The sequence below is a fragment of the Rhea americana genome, unplaced genomic scaffold (assembly GCF_003343005.1).
Source record: "Rhea americana isolate MKP2758 unplaced genomic scaffold, rheAme1 scaffold_31, whole genome shotgun sequence".
Classification (NCBI taxonomy): Eukaryota; Metazoa; Chordata; class Aves; order Rheiformes; family Rheidae; genus Rhea; species Rhea americana.
Window position 1 is genome coordinate 4717777 of NW_028186435.1, and position 19048 is coordinate 4736824.

Here is a 19048-nt window from a genome sequence, read left to right on the forward strand (position 1 = left end):
ACAGGTTTCTGTGGCTTGGGTTAGGCATGCCCTAGGAAGGTAAGATGGTACACTGCGAGAGCTTGGTGGCTTGAGCCTTCTTCTACTGAGCCAAAAGACACAATGAACGGCATGCTCCACCTATGATGTAGTGTACAAGCAAATGTATTCAGCTCTGCTGGGCTTCACATGCACAGCTTGGTTTCTCAGTGCCAGATCCTGCTATGAACTCCAGCTCTGCATGCTGTTAGAAATAGCAGAGGGAGATAGACATCTGTATCTCTACACATGCACAGACATATTTTTTGACCTGCAGCATATGGTGAAGTTTGCTTAATCCATTGGAAATTCACATACCTACTCATGATATGACACATTTTTCCCCAAAATGCAAACCATAGTTTTACTCTGGGCTGTGTTTGTTACTTAGTTCCATCTCTGCTGCATAGCTGGGCAGGTATGTTTGGTATTTCTGTTCTTTTTTTTGCTGTTCCAGTTAAAAAAACTAAAACAAACAGAAATCACATAAATAATTCAGAACACATGCTTTATTTCAACTATTTCCCTGTTACTATTTTATCTCTATAAGCAGGGCAGAGGCAAAGCCCCAAACAAGGAAGAGAAGAAGATGCATTGCAAAATTGTGGCTGGGTCACGTGAGTCAAGAACACATGCAGATACATTTTTGACCAGAGGGCTAAGCTCAGAAGTGGGATGCATGCATTTTAATGCTTATGTGTAGTGAGTTGATTAGTGCACATACTGTAAGTATAGCTTACAGTATGTAATGTATGTCTGGCTGCTGCATCTGACTCATTGCATGTGTACAGTTGCTGTTGGTCCAGGATTTTGGATGTCTGGGCTGCTAGATACTCAGAAATCCCATACAAATGTGTTATAGCAGGAGGTTCTATTGGAGAATCTAAACTTTCCAAGGAATTCACTCCTTATAAGCTATGAAATTTAGGCCACTTTTTGTCAAGAGGAAGCCTAGTCCAAGCTCCCAAAGTCAGATGGAGATGTTCCATTGGATTAAAAAGGAATTGGACTGGACCCATACCAGATCTCTTCTATGCAGATGCAGCAGTTTCATTTTGCCTTTGCATCTTGTAGATTTTGGACTAATCAGATGCTGAGAGAACTCTTGAAAGTTGCTTTAATTGTCAGCAGGCCTTACATGCTACCTATGGTCTATGCCAAAGCCCTAGACCTCCTTAYACAGAGACATTCCCTCTCACTCTATTTACTATGGCTGAACATTGCTGAGAGGGCCTATCCTTGGTCCATTGCAGCTGCTTGATTTAATAACTTGATGAGATATCTTATTATGTTTATTTTCTGCCACTAGAATTAGTCCCATTCTGATTTCACTGTGGTAATAATAAATGTCACTATTACTTGCCTACTGCTCAAATTCTGGTATGCGCTGCAAAACTAAAGATGGCATAACATACTAGGTAATGTCCTAGGCTGTTGTATCCGCAGTGTAGAATAGTGGGCCTAGGTTAGTCTTTCAAATGCCAAGACCATTCCTGACAGATACGTATCAGCCCTTTTTAAAAACCTGTATGAAAAACATGTTTCCATATTGCTATGAACATCCTGACCCAGCACTTCGCTTATCTGCACTTAGAAAATTTCCCTGATGTCCAACACATTTTCCTTTAATGCAAATCTTGTTTTCTCCTCAGTGGCTACAGAGAGGATCAGTAACAACTTTTTATGTATCAGATACATGAGGGACCCTATATCATAGATGTATCAACTGTGGTTATGGAGAACCAAAATTCTGGAATAGGAGCCTTTCTCTGCCACATATTTCCATCTGACCTCAGACAAGTTGGTTAATGTCTGTGTTTGGCAACCTCAGAGGGATGCTATGAGGGTAAGTTCATTGGTGGTTCAGGGGTGTTCAGATACTGCACTGACAGGGGCTACATAGGTGCATAGAGAGAGAGAGCAGATGTACGTTCATTAATCTGGTTATGGACTGGTATTTAACTCAGCAGTGCTCCCAAACAAATGTCAAAGACTATATTATCAGCATGTCTCTTATCTCTGGAATTCTATTCTGTGCTGTGCTAATTTACTTGCTGGTTTGTGGTTTGTTTTGCAGCTTCCCAGAAAAGAGAACTTTAAAAACATGAGCAGCAAAAGTCTAGTAAAAGTTGTAACCAGCTCTGACTGTCCATTGTATGATGGCCAAAAAATATCACCTGCTGATGATTTACAGACTCCTGGGAGACGTGGTGTTGAGTCTCAAAGAACTGGAAAGAGAACAACTCGCCCAATGTGCTTCTCGTAATGTACCCACACGTTTCATGATCTCCTAATTTAGGACATGTGTAGTGTGTAATGATGAACTGGCCAACTGGTTATGTTGCTGTAAATCTCATTCCCCACCTTACAAAACACCCTTGACTGACCTCTTCTTTTGTGCAAGCTCAGCCCAGGGTTTTCAGTTCACATCATTCTAGCCCTTCATGGACACAATTCTGCAGAAAGAGCAATGCAATCTTTTGTCAGTTTTATTTCACTGGGCAGCCTTTTCAAGTTCTGTGACCCACTTCTGCTTCTTTAAACTGTGACCAGTATTTATTTATCCCTTTCTAAACAAAATAATTTAATTAAGAATCAAATCAGCAGTGTTGAAACAATCTTTGAACTATACCCCTATCACTGCAGGGAGTTTGTGAATACATAATACAAAAAAGAATCCTATTATCTAAAAAGSTTTCTACTAAAAGAATTTGACATCTGAACAGTAAGACCTGAAATTCTGCACTAAATTATAATCTAGACATGTGAACATTATTTATAAAGGGACAGAGAGATATGTCTGATACATGTATGAGATAATAGGAGATGTAACTGAATTAGAGAAGATTGTCCAAAATTAAAACTGTTTCAAGTCGAAAGGATTTCAGAACTGAACTGTTTTTAAAGGTGCTTGTGTGACAGAGAGAGGTCTAAAGGTCTAGAGTGTCTCTTCAGTTGATAGATTGGCACATTCCAGATACGTTCTACTTTTTTAGACACTAATCTGAGGATTTGGTTGATTGTCTAGCAGAACTTTAACAGCAGGTTCATAGTTAATCATTATCATCATCTGGCAGTTCCAGTTCCCCATGGTTCAGATGGGAAGGGAGCACTTGTGAAAGTTAGGTGGGATATAAGCCCCTCAGGCAGAAGGTGACCAGATCCATGAGAATGAGTACCTCCTGTGCCTCTAAGCCCTAGGATCTGAGCYGTTGCTGGCTGTGTAACAGCATACCTTAATCAGGAGCCTCTCCCCTTCCCCAGCATTGGGCTAGATGAACATCAGCACTAAAGGACCTAGTTCTTTTGTCCCAAATGGCTTATGAGTTGATAGCTCCAGGGCCCAACCCRGACAAGACAGTGGTGCTTCTGGATACACTCAGCAGAAGAACTGGAGGTGTCTTGGAAAGTGCCCTAAAGGAGGTGGTAAACTGAGGGATGGCAGATTGCTCCCATGCTGTCAGTCACCTCCATCACATCTGAGTTGCACTGCGAGCATCTCACTGCAGTTTTAGATCCAGCCCATAGTGGAGATAACCAGTTAGTGTTATCAAAATGCAGGTGTGGTATCAGGATCTGATACCTGGAATTAGTGAGTGGCACACATGAAGCCTGATGTTTTATGGCTTTGGATCCTGTGACGGAATTACCTAAGGAGGTAGTGACCTCTATTCCCAGTTTTTGCTGTGATTGGGGAATTTCTCCAAGTGCTTGCCTCTGGGGAGTGTCTAATAAAAATGATAACAGAGCTCTTAGGCTCTCTTTTGCTAGAAACACTACAGTTCTTCGCTGTACTACCTTCTTATTTTCATGATATTTGTGGAAATTCRTCTTTTATTTGCCCACTCCTCTAGCAGGTTGACTTGAAATATGCCAACAGGTTCCAGGAGCCTTGGTGTGGGGAGGAAAAATGGATGTATAGATATAGCCTGACAGAAAGCTTTCTTGAGAAAAGTACATAAATAAAAGGGGCACAGTGTCTTTCCATGGAGTTTACTGTATCTCTAAATGATGAGTACAAACACAAGAATAAGGACTGAGAGGGGRCATAGTTTATTAAGGTCTCGGAAGTCAGATCGGGGTATTCTTTTAGCCACTTGCTGAGCCATTTAAGGCTGCCACTACCTACGCTGCTGGGATCTATTGACATGAGCTTGCTCAGAGGTATAATGCAGGAATTAATATCCTCTCACACTTTCCACTGCCTCATTTGCTTAGTTATATAGTCCACATGGGCTGTGTAGGGAAAAGAGAAATATAGCTGAGAATAAAGATGAAAATAAAGGATTGCTGTTTTTTCCATGAGCAGCAGATTGCAAGWGTGTGGCATTATTCCCACACATCTTGAATAGTTTTGAGTTTGGGCTTTTTGAGGAGTTTTTAATTAATTTATTGTTTAAGTAACTGTAATGAGAAGAAGAGTCCTTTCTACACTGATTCTAATGAGAGTTGGATGTTCTCTGTGTCTCTGTGACTGTGGCCTGTAGTGTTTAAATATCTTAATTAACATGTGCTGTGGCAGATTTCACTTATATCTTCTTGAATTAATACTTGTAAGTTTAGGAGCTAAGATACATGCAAATATTTGAGCGAGATTTGACATACACTGCTGAAATAATTGCACTAAATATCTGGCACTGATGACATTACTTGAGAAGGGTTAGAAATCCTTATAGTGTAGTACAGGCGAGATATTCGGGGCTTAAAGGGGAAAAAAATCTATTTCCTGTTCATAATTTTGGTCTCCACCAAAATTTCAGCTTGTTTTTCTTCTTCTGTGTTTTCTCTGAGCAATGTATGACTGTTCAAGCTCCCTGAAGTTGCTGCTAGGAGAACAAACAGTACCAATATCTCAGAAGTAGTTGCAGTAATAGCACGATTTAGCTGTAAAAGGAATGGCATTTCCTTATGTTCTCATCCCAGAGAAATGCAAGGGAAGATGGCGCTGAGCTGGAAGAGTGTGATGGAACCTTGGATATTTGAACAGCCTCAGTGGCAGGAGATGAAGTTTAATTTCCCATRCACATGTATTTTTCTTTTTACTGGTCACTGTAGCAAGCCCCCCTACACTATGTAATATGTATAGCAATGTACAGCAGGCAGATCTGTCTGTGCCGGAAACTATGTACCTGTTGACACACTGCAGTAGAAGTCTGGTATTAATATGGAGGTGTTATACATCTAATCGCAGGACTTAATCAGCCATTACAAAGGGGATCAAAACGCAAATATTCCAACACGAAGAGAGCGACCTAGCTATCAAATAGAGAGTGACTGTTCTCTTTTCTCGTGCAAGGCCAAACAGTATGCAATAGCCAGTGTGAAGCCAAACAATTTCAGGGGGGAGAGGATMAYAGGCTAATTCAGGTTAGAAGGTCTCTAGTCCAGGAGGTCTCTAGTCCAWCCTCCTGCTCTAATCAGGGTCAGCCGTGAGATGAGACCAGGTTGCTCAGGGATTTATCCAAATGGATCTTGAAAACCTCCAYGGAGGCTGCACAACCCCTGGGCAACTGTTCCACTGCTTGACTTTTCTCAGAGGGAAAAATATTTTCCTCATAACCAGTCTGAACTTCTCTTTTTTCATTTTAGGCCTGTYGTTTCCTGTCCTCCCACCATGCACCACTGTAAAGAGCTTGGCTCTGTCTTTTGATGACCTTCTTGTTTAGCAATGAGGGTCATTTGCTGACCCAGGGCAGTTCTGGAGTACTCRCATGCCAAGCAGGTGCTGATGTAATGTTCTGGTGTCTTGGATGGTATAAAGGTAAGTACTAGATGTTAAATACATTTTTTCCTCTTCCAAAATCTTATGTATTGGCCCCCTCCATAAATCCATGGCGTACTCCCTCAGTTGCATCCCTCCATTTAAGGCTTTTTGTTGTTGTTTAACCCGACTGGTGTGTTTCCGACTCTTCAAAGATTCTGGGAAGGTTAAGGAAGAGTTTTATTTCTTATATATCATCAGACTTCATGTAAGAGGTGGTGCAAGGCCTGAGCACCGTCTGCTCAGTGTAGTTTCATCAGAGCTGTAAGAGAAGAGTCATGAAGTCTGAGTCCTGGCCCTTCTGCCTGCTCCACTCACAGTCATATTAGCTCCAGTTATTGTCTCTTGTAACTGACTTACTGGCCACTGTCTCATCTAGGTCCCTAGTTTTAAGGTAGTAGCAAACTGCCCCTCCACTAACTGGGCTCAACCAACATGAAGGTCAGCTGTGTCATGTACAGTTATTTGTAATCTGAGTGAAGGTATAATCTGAGGAAAGCGTGGGCAGGAGACTGATGGGGAAGCTCAGGTTGATAGAGCTGAGCCAGGTTCTGTCGCACTTTGGCTTCCTTGAAAGTAGTTTTTGCTTTGTATTCAAAATCAGGACAGGTCTAAGTGGGGGTGTTGTCGAAACTGTAGGGAGGAGGAGGTGCTTTCACCCTGTACTGTGTAGCTCCACCTGTTCTGACTCCACTAACTCCACACAGTGGCCTCACCTCTGTTGTCCCCTAGACTCTCCTTTTCCTCCAACTTGCCCAATTTCAAGCCTGAAATCTATGCTTGCAGTCTATAGCCTCTTGTAGCCCTGGAGGTCTGAGTGCTTTAGGCAGATAGGTAAGGATCATGAATCTTCATAGTAAGAATAAGAAAAGCGATGTATGGAAAGGTGCAATGATATGGTACTGCTTCCTGTGCTTTGCAGAACTGCTGTTTACTGTTTCCTGGGCCCCTGCTAATCCAAAAGTTTAAGAGGGGATCAAGAATTTCATACACAAAGATTCCAGTGCATTTTGCTCTCACTGAATGTATGCAATTAATTTGTTTTCTCTGAAGAGCTGGCTAGGCTTTCTCTATCTTCGGTGGTGCACGCTAATTCTTATGCGTAATATGGCCTAAAGAAAAGAAGAATTCGTGGACAGTATGAAAACCTTATGCACATTGCCCTTTTGAGTAATGATTTTGAATACAGAAGGGGAAATAAAATCCTGCCATTAGTGGCTCTGTGACCTGTTCATGGGTAAATAATTATTTAGAAAACCATATTTGATTTGGAATGAAAAGTCAGCTCAGAAGCCTGACGGGTATACAGCACTCCCCTGAGCTGATTTGAGATGCTTGTAAAGTCAGTCCAAAATCAAATTTGTCCCTGGATAAAACTGCCCTGTTTAAGGTCTTAATTTAGAGAAAAAAGGTGGGGGAGGGGACAAAACAAAGCTGTGTTAATTGACATGGGTAGAGAAAAGCATCCTCCAGGTTTGTGACATTTTTAAAGCACAAAGTATTGGATGTCAGATGGATCAAGGCCAATGCTCTGTATCTGCACATGAACAATGTCCTTTTGAGAGATTTGAGGGATGAGTGTGTAAGCTCTGCTAGAGTTTTCAGCACATGCAAGACTGTTTAAAATAGACTTGTCTGAGCCTTTATGGCATAATGTCTAAGCCAGCAAAGAGGGATGGGAGGGCCAGCAAAGGCAGAGGTGCCCTGACAGTCTTTATGACCTTGGCTCTCCCTCTTTCTGAGGTTTAGTTTCCCAACTGGAAAACGAAGATAATGACAAGGTGTGTCAGACAGTATCTGCTTTATTTGTTCTCAGTTTGCAGGTTTAGATTTGTTTTAAAAAAGGAGTGGTTGGTTCAAGTACAGCCGTTGTGGGAGGAAGATAGTTCTTCCTACCATTTAGAGCCATGCAGCAGTCTCAAAGAGTAAGTAATTTCAGGGGGGTGGCAGGATCTGGCAGGCACGCAGGAGAAGTAATCACTCTGCAGGAAAAGCCTCTAGCCCAGCAGTCAGGTTGGGAGACTGCAAAGAGAAGCAGGGAGAGACTCACAATCATGTGTCTTTGCGATGGAAAGAGGCAGCTTTGTAGGGACCGGAAAGGATTGTGCAGGGCTTGCTGTGGTCCAAAAAGCCACTGAATTGAACAAAACCAGACTTGAAGGCATGGACTTGCCCTATAAGGATGCAGTGGGCAGGGGAAGATCCTTTGTTTTATCCATTTTAGTGTGATTGTGTTTGACTTAGTCAATCCAGTTTACACTGCTTTGACAAGTTAAGGRTTCTAATCTATAATCTAGTAAAATCTAGTTGTTTAGTTTTCTAAAGCCTTTCTGATCTCCCTTGAGGGGAGATCCACCTGCCAGACTGGGACCCCATGACACATGGATGCTCTTTCTTTGCAAGATAATGTGGTGTTCTTGGAATGAAAAGTACCAATGAAGAGTGAACTTGCAATTATTGATTGCTGAGTCCTCAGTCAGACCTAGAAACCCCTTTCATGCACTCATTTGCAGCTTTTCCCTGCTGGTAAGAACCTTGCAGCATTCTGCAAAGATTGTAAGAAGAAATTAGTCCTCAGCGATATTCCATTATTTTCTGCTGATAGTGAAATACAAGCAAAAGCAACCAAGGTTTTGCTTGTCTTGGCTAGAGTGCCAAGATTATTTTGTTGCCTTAAAATTGTCTTTTGTTCTTTAATCCCTTTTTATTCTCATATGTCCCTTCATCATATCCTTTCCAACACTCAAGTGAAACCTCTTTGGAGACAAGGCCACCTCTGTGCATGCGTCACTGGAGGTGGACAGATCACTGCAAGGTGCTGCTATAGCATGGTTCCCCACAACACCAGATCCCGATGGGACGTATAAACATATGTAAGCATAAATGGAGAAGCAACTTTCCAGGATTTTTCCAAAAGAAACACATGAAAGAAAATGTATAATATATGGTTTTCTCTTTTGGTCCCCTTTTCTGTAGATAGAACACATCAAATTTACTTTGAATAGTCCCACTGAGAGCAGGGTCCAATTTATTAGCTCTATTAATCTAAATGTTTTATAGACATAAACCTCCCTTCTTGCCCGTTCCTGCAGAATTCACTACACTAAATTACCAAAATACAGTCAGAGCCTACTCAGACATCAAGCTCCGAGTAACCTGAAAATATAGTTTAAATCAGTGGGAATTCTGGAACCATCTTATCACCCAAAGTCAGCTATAAATTACATGTAATAATATTCATTATTATTAATTACAGCTATAGAGTTATACTGGACCTTCTCTATTTTTAATGTTTTAGGCAATGCTCCATGACACTATGACCAACATTTAGAAAAATGGCTCTTATGTCTTTTTCTCAGAGCAAATAAATTATTTTTTATGAAATGGAAATGGAGGGTAGAACTGAATAACCTAGTTGCAATGGAAAGACAGTCTTTCAAAACATTGGAAAAGTCAGACACTCGCAATAGCATGTGGTCTAATTTCCTGAACCTGTGAGAATGGACATGAGTTATTATATAGCTTACTGCTGAACATACGCTTACTTCCTCRTGTGTATAGAAGGCAAAGATGGAATATATGCGTGAGTCAGGTCTAGCATGTCTTGTTCTGTGTGTCACAAGTTCAAAACCAAAGTTGACACTGTGAATGACAAAAAGGCACACCAAGAAGTGAGCCAGAGTGACTTAGAATAGTCTAGATGCTTCTGAAATGGACTGGACAAGAGCAAAAATTACTTTAGTAATAGATGCCTTTGTAACTGTTCAATAGCTCTTACTTTGTTTAAAAATATTTGCCAGAAGTTTTGAATATTWTWTTTTTTTTTCGGTGTGTACAAATCTGGTAAATTTTGTAATTATGGGTAAGAACTTAAACCCATTGGAACATCTGAGTATGAATGATATAGACTGAGCCTACGAGGGGCTTTCAGCATCTGTAGGGAAATGTGTGCCCTGGACCAGGAAATGTGGTGGGATGAAATTGTCTTCTCTGATTAGAAGGTGGGAGGCAGAACAGGGAATTTTGGCTGCCTTCATGTGTGTAAGTTAAAATGTTATCCATAAATTCCATTAGACAAGGTCTTTCACTGGACTCTCTTTGATGTTTTAATTCCATAAGAGGTGGTAATTTGTTCTGGTAGCTGTGATAGGGAATGGGCTGTCAACCTTCAAGGTGCCTCCAGGTGACTTGAGTGTTGCCCTGCTCAGCTTCCACAGACTGCTGGTGTGATGCAAGCAACTAGTGGGCACAARCAGGTCTAATGTGTCTGGGTCAGGCTGCAGCTCAGACATCCCTTTTGCAGTATACAGATGGTGTTCATGATGCTATGTTGAGGTGCTTCCGCCCCTCTAGCCTCTGCAACCTGAAGAAGCTGTTTCTAGCACCCAAAGTGGTTTCTGGGCCRCAGACCCAACCAGGCCAAACACTTTGACTGCAGCTTGCCCACCAAACTACACCCACTCTTGCAAAGAGAGTGGAGCTGCTCCTGCCAGAGCAGGGTGGTCAGGGCAGCTGGCGCCCCATGTCTGCAGCTCCTAGGAGAAACTTTTGCTGGTCCCTTCAGCTAGTGCTTCAGGCACAACCTTCTTCCCTGCCATTTCCTTTCCCTTGAATCAAGGCCATRCTTCTGGGTCTCTGTCCTGTTATCCTCCCACATGTTGGAGACAATCTCCAATGCTATGTCCCAAGGGGTGTTTGTGGGGAGCATGTTGTCCTGTTGGCCTGTCAAGCTGCACTGCTGACTCCCAATTTTCATCTTCTCTGGTCCCCTTTAAAAATTAGGTGTAGGGCTCTTTACTCAATTGCTGTCTACTTGCATGGATTTTTAGGATTGTGATTGTGTGTCATTCTCACTTTTATGGAAAACAATTAGAGGTTTATTTGAAATTGGTTATTCTAAAATCCATCTCTCCACTGCCTCCTTCCTTTCTTTTAGCTCCTCCTGAATTAACTCTCTTCACTGTCTCAGCACTTTGCTGGATTTACCAGTCTGAAAAAATAGTTTCCCACAGCTTTGTTCATTTTTCTGGGATTTAGCAAGGTAGCAGGGGACATGGTTAAGGTCCAAGCTGCTGRTCTGCCCTTCATAGTACTCTCTGCTTTGAGGAGGTGGTCTCTTTTCCAAAACAATCATTACACTAACTGGGCTTGTKTGTTCTCCTGGCATCCCAGAAGAAACCCTTGAAACTTCCTTGACTTCTGGACCATGGGTACTTCATCCATATCATTACAAATAATGAATGAGATGGAGTTACATATGTAAACAACATGCCTGTGTGTACATAACCATTGTTCAACCTCCCAGACACCAGTCTGTTCTAGGTCAGGGGACCTAGAAGGCAGCTACTACTGTATTCATTCGCCACCCTTCTGGCACTYGGGAGTCTCTCCAAAGTTACTGCTTTTCTTTTCACAACATTCCCAAATAACTGAAGTGTACCGTGGCTGGCAGGAAGGTGAAAACACTCATCTAACAAAAGTCCTGTTGCCACAGTGCTTCTCTCCTCTCTGGTGAAATGTCARTTATCCCCATCTGCCCAGAATTTGAAATGTGGATTAATTTGGAGGCTTGAAGTAGTAGTGGGAAAGACGMCGATGTAGTTTTGGGGGGTTTGTTTGTTGSTTTGTTTGTTTTTAAAGAAAGAAATGTATCTCTAAGTTTAAAACTGAGGAGGAATCTTGGCTTCTTTAATGTAGCATCAAGATCCTGCAGATACAGTTTCAGTTGCCATCTAGGGAATGTACTGTGTTCACAGTTCATATTCAATTTACTACCTTTACATGAAAGGATTCTGGATTTCAGAGCCTGGTGATGGGGTGACATTGAATACAAGATTGTGTAGCAYTTTATAGAACTTTTCTTTTATTAGCTGCTCTGTAATCACATTAAGTTAGACTGAAAATTTGAACTAATTCTTCCCCTTGAGGCCCAGGCTGTAATAATGGTAAAAATCTGTGAAATAGGATAAATACAATTCAATAATTATATTGATAAATAAAATGAAAATCAACTAATTGTGTTGCTCACTCAGCTGCCTGCCTCCGTTGTTGCTGCCTTTCTGCATCAGTGATTGCTAAACTTTTTCTGTCACACTTCAATAAATTTAATTGTGCAGAATAAATGAGCTAATTTTTGAAGTCACAGGCTCTGTTTGCAAGATAAGGGTGGTGATTTATTGACCTCCTCTAACTCTATAAGAGTGTCACCCTCCTTTTTACTGACAACCATAGGAGGGTTTTTTGTCCTTCTTCATCCACAGGCTTGCTAAAACCTACTTTGTATATTTAACTTCCCATCTCATTTTCTTGAAGTCACTTAATACCCCACAATAGACCAAAGATCCCTGTTTCAGTTGGTGGCTRCACAGACCTCTCCAAGTGATTACCAGAGCTATGGGGTTTTTATCTTTCTTTTTAATGCTGTCTTCTTCTTTTGATGATTCTATTCTCTGGATTTTGGAAGGGTGTACAGGAGGAAGACCCTAGATTAACATCCAGTTTTTCTAGAAGCTCTGATACAATCTCATTCATAAATCATGAGCTCATCCACCCTAAAAGGATGCACATCATAACCATGACCACTATTTCAGTCACCATTCAAGTTGATTGTTTGACGATGAGCACAGGAAAAGGTGGATATTAGGCGCTGGACATGCCTGAGGGAAACATCTTCTGGTTTTTTAATTTTTGGATAGGTCTTGGTTTTTGCTTTTGAGTGCTGAGAAAACTGGGAGAAGATACTGGCTATCTTGTCTATTGTATTACTGCTGCAATTTTGACACCAATGGAATTTTAAACTGACAAAATTGTAGGAGTGAATCAACTCCACCCTTTCTCCCCTACCTCTTTAATTTACTCTGATAATGAGTCAGGGTTTGGGGGGTTTTTTAGGCAAAATATCTGGATAACTACCCTTTCTCCTAAGGCTGGATCTTTCACTCTATTCTTTAAATTAAAGCCATAAAACAACCTATATGCATATAAACAGAGATGATTAAATATTATGGTGCAACTCTATCTCTGATATAGCAAACAAATCAGTTGTCTCATATAATATGATCACTGAATCAAAAATCTTGGTTTTCTATTAAGCCAAGAAAATAGAGAAAAATAAAATCAACATCAACAAATCAACTATATCAAAAAAAAAAAAAATCTCAAAATTCTATCTCCCCTTGCTCTAGCAAATAAATCCTATAAATGAGAAGAATGAGGACTCCTTTATATTATTAAATGACCACCTGTTGTAGTGCATGGGGTTATGCAAACCAAACAGTTTTTCATTTCAGGATATACTATGTCTTAAGTCCACAGTGCAGTTGAATCTATTCTTCCCTGAATATGATGCTAGGAAATGCAGCAGGTTAAATATTTATGAAAGAAAGGAATGTCTGCCTAGACTTTGGCAAACTCAGCCTCCTAGATGGCAAGAGACTTTATGAAATCAGGATTTCAGCCGGGCACCTAAAACATAAACTGCGAGGAGGCTTCTTCTCATGTTGTAGTTGTTATATGGGACCCTTTTCTTCTGTAATTTTCTTCTAAAGAAGACTTATAGCCTCCTAAATATTTCCTGTCAGGTGGTGGCTAGGTGAAATGCATCCCAGGGAATTGCAGCTGGAGGAATCACAATATCCCGCATATGATGCAGGCCAAATTTCTGCCAAACTCTTCACTGTGTCCTTAACTCAAACCATTTGTACTTTTTGTGATTGATGCTTTTAGTAAAAAGCAGGCCTAACCCAGGAAAGTCTTCTGTATCCTGGCTCTGCCTTCCTTCAAAAGCAAGTTTATGTCCAGTTTAACAGCCTGCTCTGGGAGCTCCATATGAACCTAACACAGCTCCTTGCACAAGATGGTAATTGCTGTCCCTCCATGTTTTCACTGTGTAGTTGGTGTTTGTGCCTTGATTGCTGTGGCTCACTTTATTTAGACTATCTCAGGAACCTGTGAAGCTGCACCTGAGTAATGACATTGATTTGTTTTGAGGTATGAAATTAAATTACACCTGAACCAAACCAGCTATCTGGGGAAGAAACCTTTGCCAACGTTAACAGGATAAAATTCCACTAGCATGTAATGTTTTATTGGATGAAATACAAAGTGAAATACTTTGGAGAAAGGTTTCCAGTTCACAAAACACTTTGAAAATGTGGACTGACCTTATATATCATGGGCCATTATTATTTTTCTCTTTGCAGGCCAACTTCAAATTGTACTGCAGATTCATTGTACCAAGAACTAAAAGATAAAGTTTGTACTTAAGAGCTGGACCCTGTGAGAGATGCAGGAGATTTCAGACAATAATAAGCTCTACTTAGACTGACATTTGTAAAACCTGGACTTCCTGTGTAGGTGGGCTGCATATTCCATCTGAAGGAGAAAGTCAGCAAACTGTTACAGTAAAAATAATGTCCATTTTCCASTTCAAATTTTATCTCTGCTGTGACCCTCATCAGATTTTAAATTGTAAACAGAAGAGTAGAATGTATTTTCTAATTAATCATGTTTATYATGGTCTGCAAATCATAATGCAGTTTTGCTCTTCTTTATGCTTTCTTGTTGCTTCTGTGGTTATGTGGGTATAACTGAGAGTTGCTGGTATGGTCTGGAGATGATTTGGCAAAACAACACCCACCTGTCACTCCAAGTCCAATTTACGTAGCAGCTGAAGAGTAGAAGCCTTATGAAGTAGAAGTCCAATAAAAAGTGCAGTCTGCAGGTGAAATCAAAGTTAGGCAAAAAAGAGACTCTCCATGAGAGAAAGGCTAACTGTTCCAGTGCTGACTGTAGGAGCTGGTCTGCCCTGTCCAGGTAGGTGTGCAGAGATAAATGTGGACTGTATACAGAGATAAGTCTGCCAATAGTCTAGTGGAATTTAGAAATCTTTCTAAGATACCAGGCTTCTGGTTCATTCTGATGAACTAGAAGCCAGCCCCATTACTGGGGCAATGCATGGCAAAGGACAGGGTTGAGTTTTGGCATCTCCCTGTATAGTCTGATGTTTGAGAACTAAGGTAGCAATTAAAAAAATCATCCAGCTATGTAAAAATGGGGAGCTTGAGGGTAGGAAGATTATAAAATCAGAGAAAACAAGAAGTAATGATTCACACGTAGTAAATCAGTGCACTGAAGTCCAAATATAAACAAATGGAAAACCATGTGTGGAGAGAGGAGTTGTTCCCTGTCCACGCCTGGCTTGGGTCTCTGTGTTGTCAGACCTCTTCCAGTTCCCAGGACCAGCCTAATGTGATTATATCAGAGCCTTCTCCACTTCACAAGATGTGCTCACTGCAAGACGTTTGATTCCAGTTGGGATTTTTTATATTGCAGTTTTGAAACTGTCTTGGAATATTTTATATAACATCAGCCACTGTGCAGATTTGTGTATTGTACTGTAATTACTTAAATAGGGGATTTTGTATGCTACAGCCAGTGATTCATGAACTGCAGGGTATCTGCAGAAACAGGCTTTCGTTGGGATTATGGGATGTAAAATGCCTGAAGGTTTTTGCCTTTGATAGCAGACCTGCCATTGCATCCGCATAGGGTTTGTCTAATAAATTGTATTAGTGCTTTCCAGCATCCTGATAACTTCCCTCCCCCAACTCCTTGCTATTCTGAAATGTTTTGAAAGGAAACTGGTTCTCTGTGAATTATCATTGTAGCAACCATTAGGGCATATATTCAGCATGCTTGATGTTGACCATGCAGTATAGTGGAGAAGAGAGCTGAAAAGGCTCTGCAGGAAGGACTTAATAGTGCAAGAGTTGCAAAGAAATGATTTCTAGACATAGGGGAGTTGTGAGGATATAGGGAAAGGACCACAGACTGACATTCTTAGGTCAAGGGGATATAATTGCTTATTTACAATTAATTCAGGGTTATGCAGCTAAATCTCCTATTTGCTTTTGGAAAAAGTCAGAGATACCAACTAAAATGAAGTTACTGTTTGATTTGAGGAAGCTTCTAAATTGGCATGTCAAATTATTTCAAGCCCATGAGAAGCTGAGGAGAAGAAAGAGGACATGCTGTAGGAAGGTTGTTCATGCCTGTGTGTTCAGCCAACGTGTTAGACTAGGAATCCTTGCAGACACACAAAAGTCCAAAGCTTTTTCCTTCTGTAAAGTCCAGCAGGAACTAGGGAAGGGAAACCATAAATACATGATGCATGCTGCTGTGTTCTTCATTTCTGTTTCCAGAAGGTAAGAAAAACTACTATTACCAAATTCTCTTTCGCAGAAGTCAACACAGCTCATCTAAGGAAGCTTGGTAAAAAGCAAGTGCAGGTCCAGGTGAATAAAATTACAGTCTGTGTGCAGTGCTGGTCAAATTCTTCACTGACCTTCATTCCCATGTATAAGGGTCATGTCAGGCATTAGCAGCAAGATAATTGAAGGTGTCTCAGTTTTCGTCCTTAATCAGTTTTGTCTGCACCTGTTTTGAGCTAGCTAGTCTGCAGCAGGTTGCTCTCTCTCTGTTTTTTTTTTTAAAAAAAACACTGAAAATCTGAAGGCAGCAAGTAGCGTATGGTTGTGGATGTGGTGCTATTGAATACCACGGACAGAGCTGCATGTTCTCTGCTGAAATCCTCTACTCTGCAGAGTTCCTTTGGGGCTGAGCTCTTTGTAAAGGTTTGCTTTTGTTTTTAGAGCCCTGCATGCATCCACTCCCATATTATCACYTTTTTTTTCTTTTTTTTTTCTTTTAAACAGCTCTCAACCATGCAAAGCAGCGTTCCCAACCAGGGCATCGGAGGAGACAGCCCAGCAAAGCTGCAGGTGGAGCAGAACTCACTGCAACTGTTTTCCGTATGTTCCTCCCTATGGGGGCCTGACTGGACCTCGACCTGAGGAGGGAACTGCATGGAAACCTAATGAAGAGGCACATCCCACCCCCAGGCATACAAAGCGGCCAAACTCTTTTGTTCTAGTTCTCTCCGTTTTTAGCATGTTTTTATCAGTGTGTGTGTGTGTGTGGGGGGTGCTAAAGGCAGCAAGTTCTTCCCTTGCTCTGCGCAAGTCCACAACAACGTCTCCGAGTGCTCAGCCTTAATTTGCAGCCCTTCAAAAGAACCTTCCCCTATTTCCTCTCCTCCTCTTTTTTTTTTTGTTTTTTAAAAAGAGTTCACATTGATTAATCATTTTATAAATGTTTGGGGCTGAGATTGTGAAACCCTTGCTGGCAAGCATTTTTCTCCTGGAGTCAAGGAGACTACTCATTAGCATGACTACTTGCCAGCATCAGAGAGGGATTTGCAATCTGGATGTTTGCAGTTTTAAAAATATGTCTCTATTTAGCTGATTTGGGCTGCTGAACAGGGCTGGTTATGGAAATCAGACTAACAGGCTGTCACACTGGGATGTTTTACTTCAGAATGCATCTAAGGTGAAAGAATGTATGTATATGTAGCGCACATATTTAAATACTATTTCAGTTGTCTGATTGGTGTCTTCTTTCTTATAAACATCATGTGAGACCCTTTCAACCAAACTCCATGTTGTTAAATCCCCTCTTTTAGCTTATACACAATGTAAAAATGTGTGTGGGCCAATAATGACATGAAAGCTCTCACAGGCTGATTACACAGATCACTTAGAAGCAGCTAGGGCTTGCAGGATACCTGATTTTAAGCCCAGTGGCTGGAAGGGGCGGAAGGTGAGGAGCTGTGTGTCAGTTGTGTCTGCAGGACAAGAAGGTGGCATGGCTGTACCTCTAGTTCTTGCTTGCAGGCAACAGCTCTGAGGGAAGAATTCTGGCTCCCTGACAGAAAATCCTGTGTTATGGTACACTGGTTCCCTGCCATGAGTCACTCGCTCCCCTTTCTTTCTGAGGACAAGTGAAACAATTCTGCCTCTGCTCTGCATGGCTAACAGCAGCAGTGACCTTCAGAATCACCACTTAAAATTGGTGCGGGATCGTTGCAGTGAAAAATTGAAACAACGCTATCTTTCCCTTTTCCCTGCACTCCTCCACCCCACTCCACTGCGTTTACTCCTCTGCATGCAGCATAGCTATTGAGCCTCAGTGCTGGGCTGCTGGAGCGGAGGAGTTCCCTCCTCTGTCTGCATCTCCCTCCACCTTGCACAAAGCTGACAGGGGGATTTTTCACCTGCTTACTTTCCTTTTTCCTCTTTGATTAACTTTGGACCAGATGGCCAGTCCCCAATCTCTCAGCATGTATTTGACTGACAGGAGCCTTTGATAAACCTCATAAGAATGAAGTCATCTTCAGGTCACCTCCTCTGCCTGGCCTTTAGCATCCCGCACATACCACCATTATCTGCTGAATAGGAGACAAAGGAAATTAGCTCCAATTCCCTATCATCCCCATTATTTCCACACTGATTTAAACAATGAAGCAATGAGATGCCCTTCACTTTCCTTCGAAAGGTACAAATGTCAGCTGTTAAGAAATGCAAACAAGAGGGTTCCCATGTTAATGGATGGGCTTCTTTGTAAAGCCATGAAGTGGTAAAGTGGATTTATTCACCGCCTGCCTGGAAAATGGTTAACACACTTCTAAACAAATTCTTCAACCACTTTTATTTTATACACAGTACAGAGTGCTTGAGAAGTCTCTTTGTTTTGGTTTGGAAATATATAATGAGGTGATATGCTGCACTCTGATGCTTTTTCCATATGCAGCTGTCATATCCTCATTTGAGGTAGCCCTGGACAGAAATCTTGGAGTACAAATTCCTTGATATAGAAAAAGATTTAGCTGTCTATGAATCCAAGAATTGAGACTTAGGAAGTTACCTCCAATTTCAAGTGAGAAAACAAATTTGAGTAAAATTGGACAGAGGAGACAAGAGCGTGAATCAGAATAGGATCTCTCCAGAGATTTGCAAATGGTAACCTCACATCCACTTGGCTATTAAGCTTCTAGCTGAGAAGAGTAGCAACAATATACCATCAGAAGTGCTGCCCCAAGGGTATTTTAAGCCAGGCAGGCTTGAAAATATATTAAAAATACATATTTTGATGAGATTTTTTTCCCAAGATTGCAGGCTTCCACTTGAGCTGATTTGACTGGCAGTTAATTCTGTTCTTTTGGCAACTGAAAGTATGTGAATGTTTGGGCGCTTGCATGAAACCATCCTCCAGATCACTGGCACACCCACATACATTGCGGGAGATTAAAACAGCACAGATCTCTGAATTAACTCTTGGGAAAACTGGTCCATAAACTGTGCTTTGCATTAAAATACCGCTTTGCTTTTCTACTTTGCTTACTATTCCCTTCCTCACTAAAGCAATCAGGAT

The 19048-nt window shown here is 41.3% G+C and overlaps 1 long non-coding RNA gene across 2 annotated transcripts; it reads left to right on the plus strand.

The window, feature by feature from the left end:
- Position 1: 1 nt before the first annotated feature.
- On the plus strand, positions 2–17187 carry LOC146593014 (uncharacterized). 2 transcript variants are annotated; one of them, XR_014896481.1, is made up of 5 exons: positions 2–635; positions 1671–1864; positions 2096–2280; positions 5608–5779; positions 16495–17187. It is a non-coding gene; the product is annotated as an uncharacterized LOC146593014 (long non-coding RNA). The 2 variants fall into 2 exon arrangements; XR_014896480.1 differs by having other exon boundaries at positions 2–1864.
- The last annotated feature ends 1861 nt before the right edge of the window (positions 17188–19048 follow it).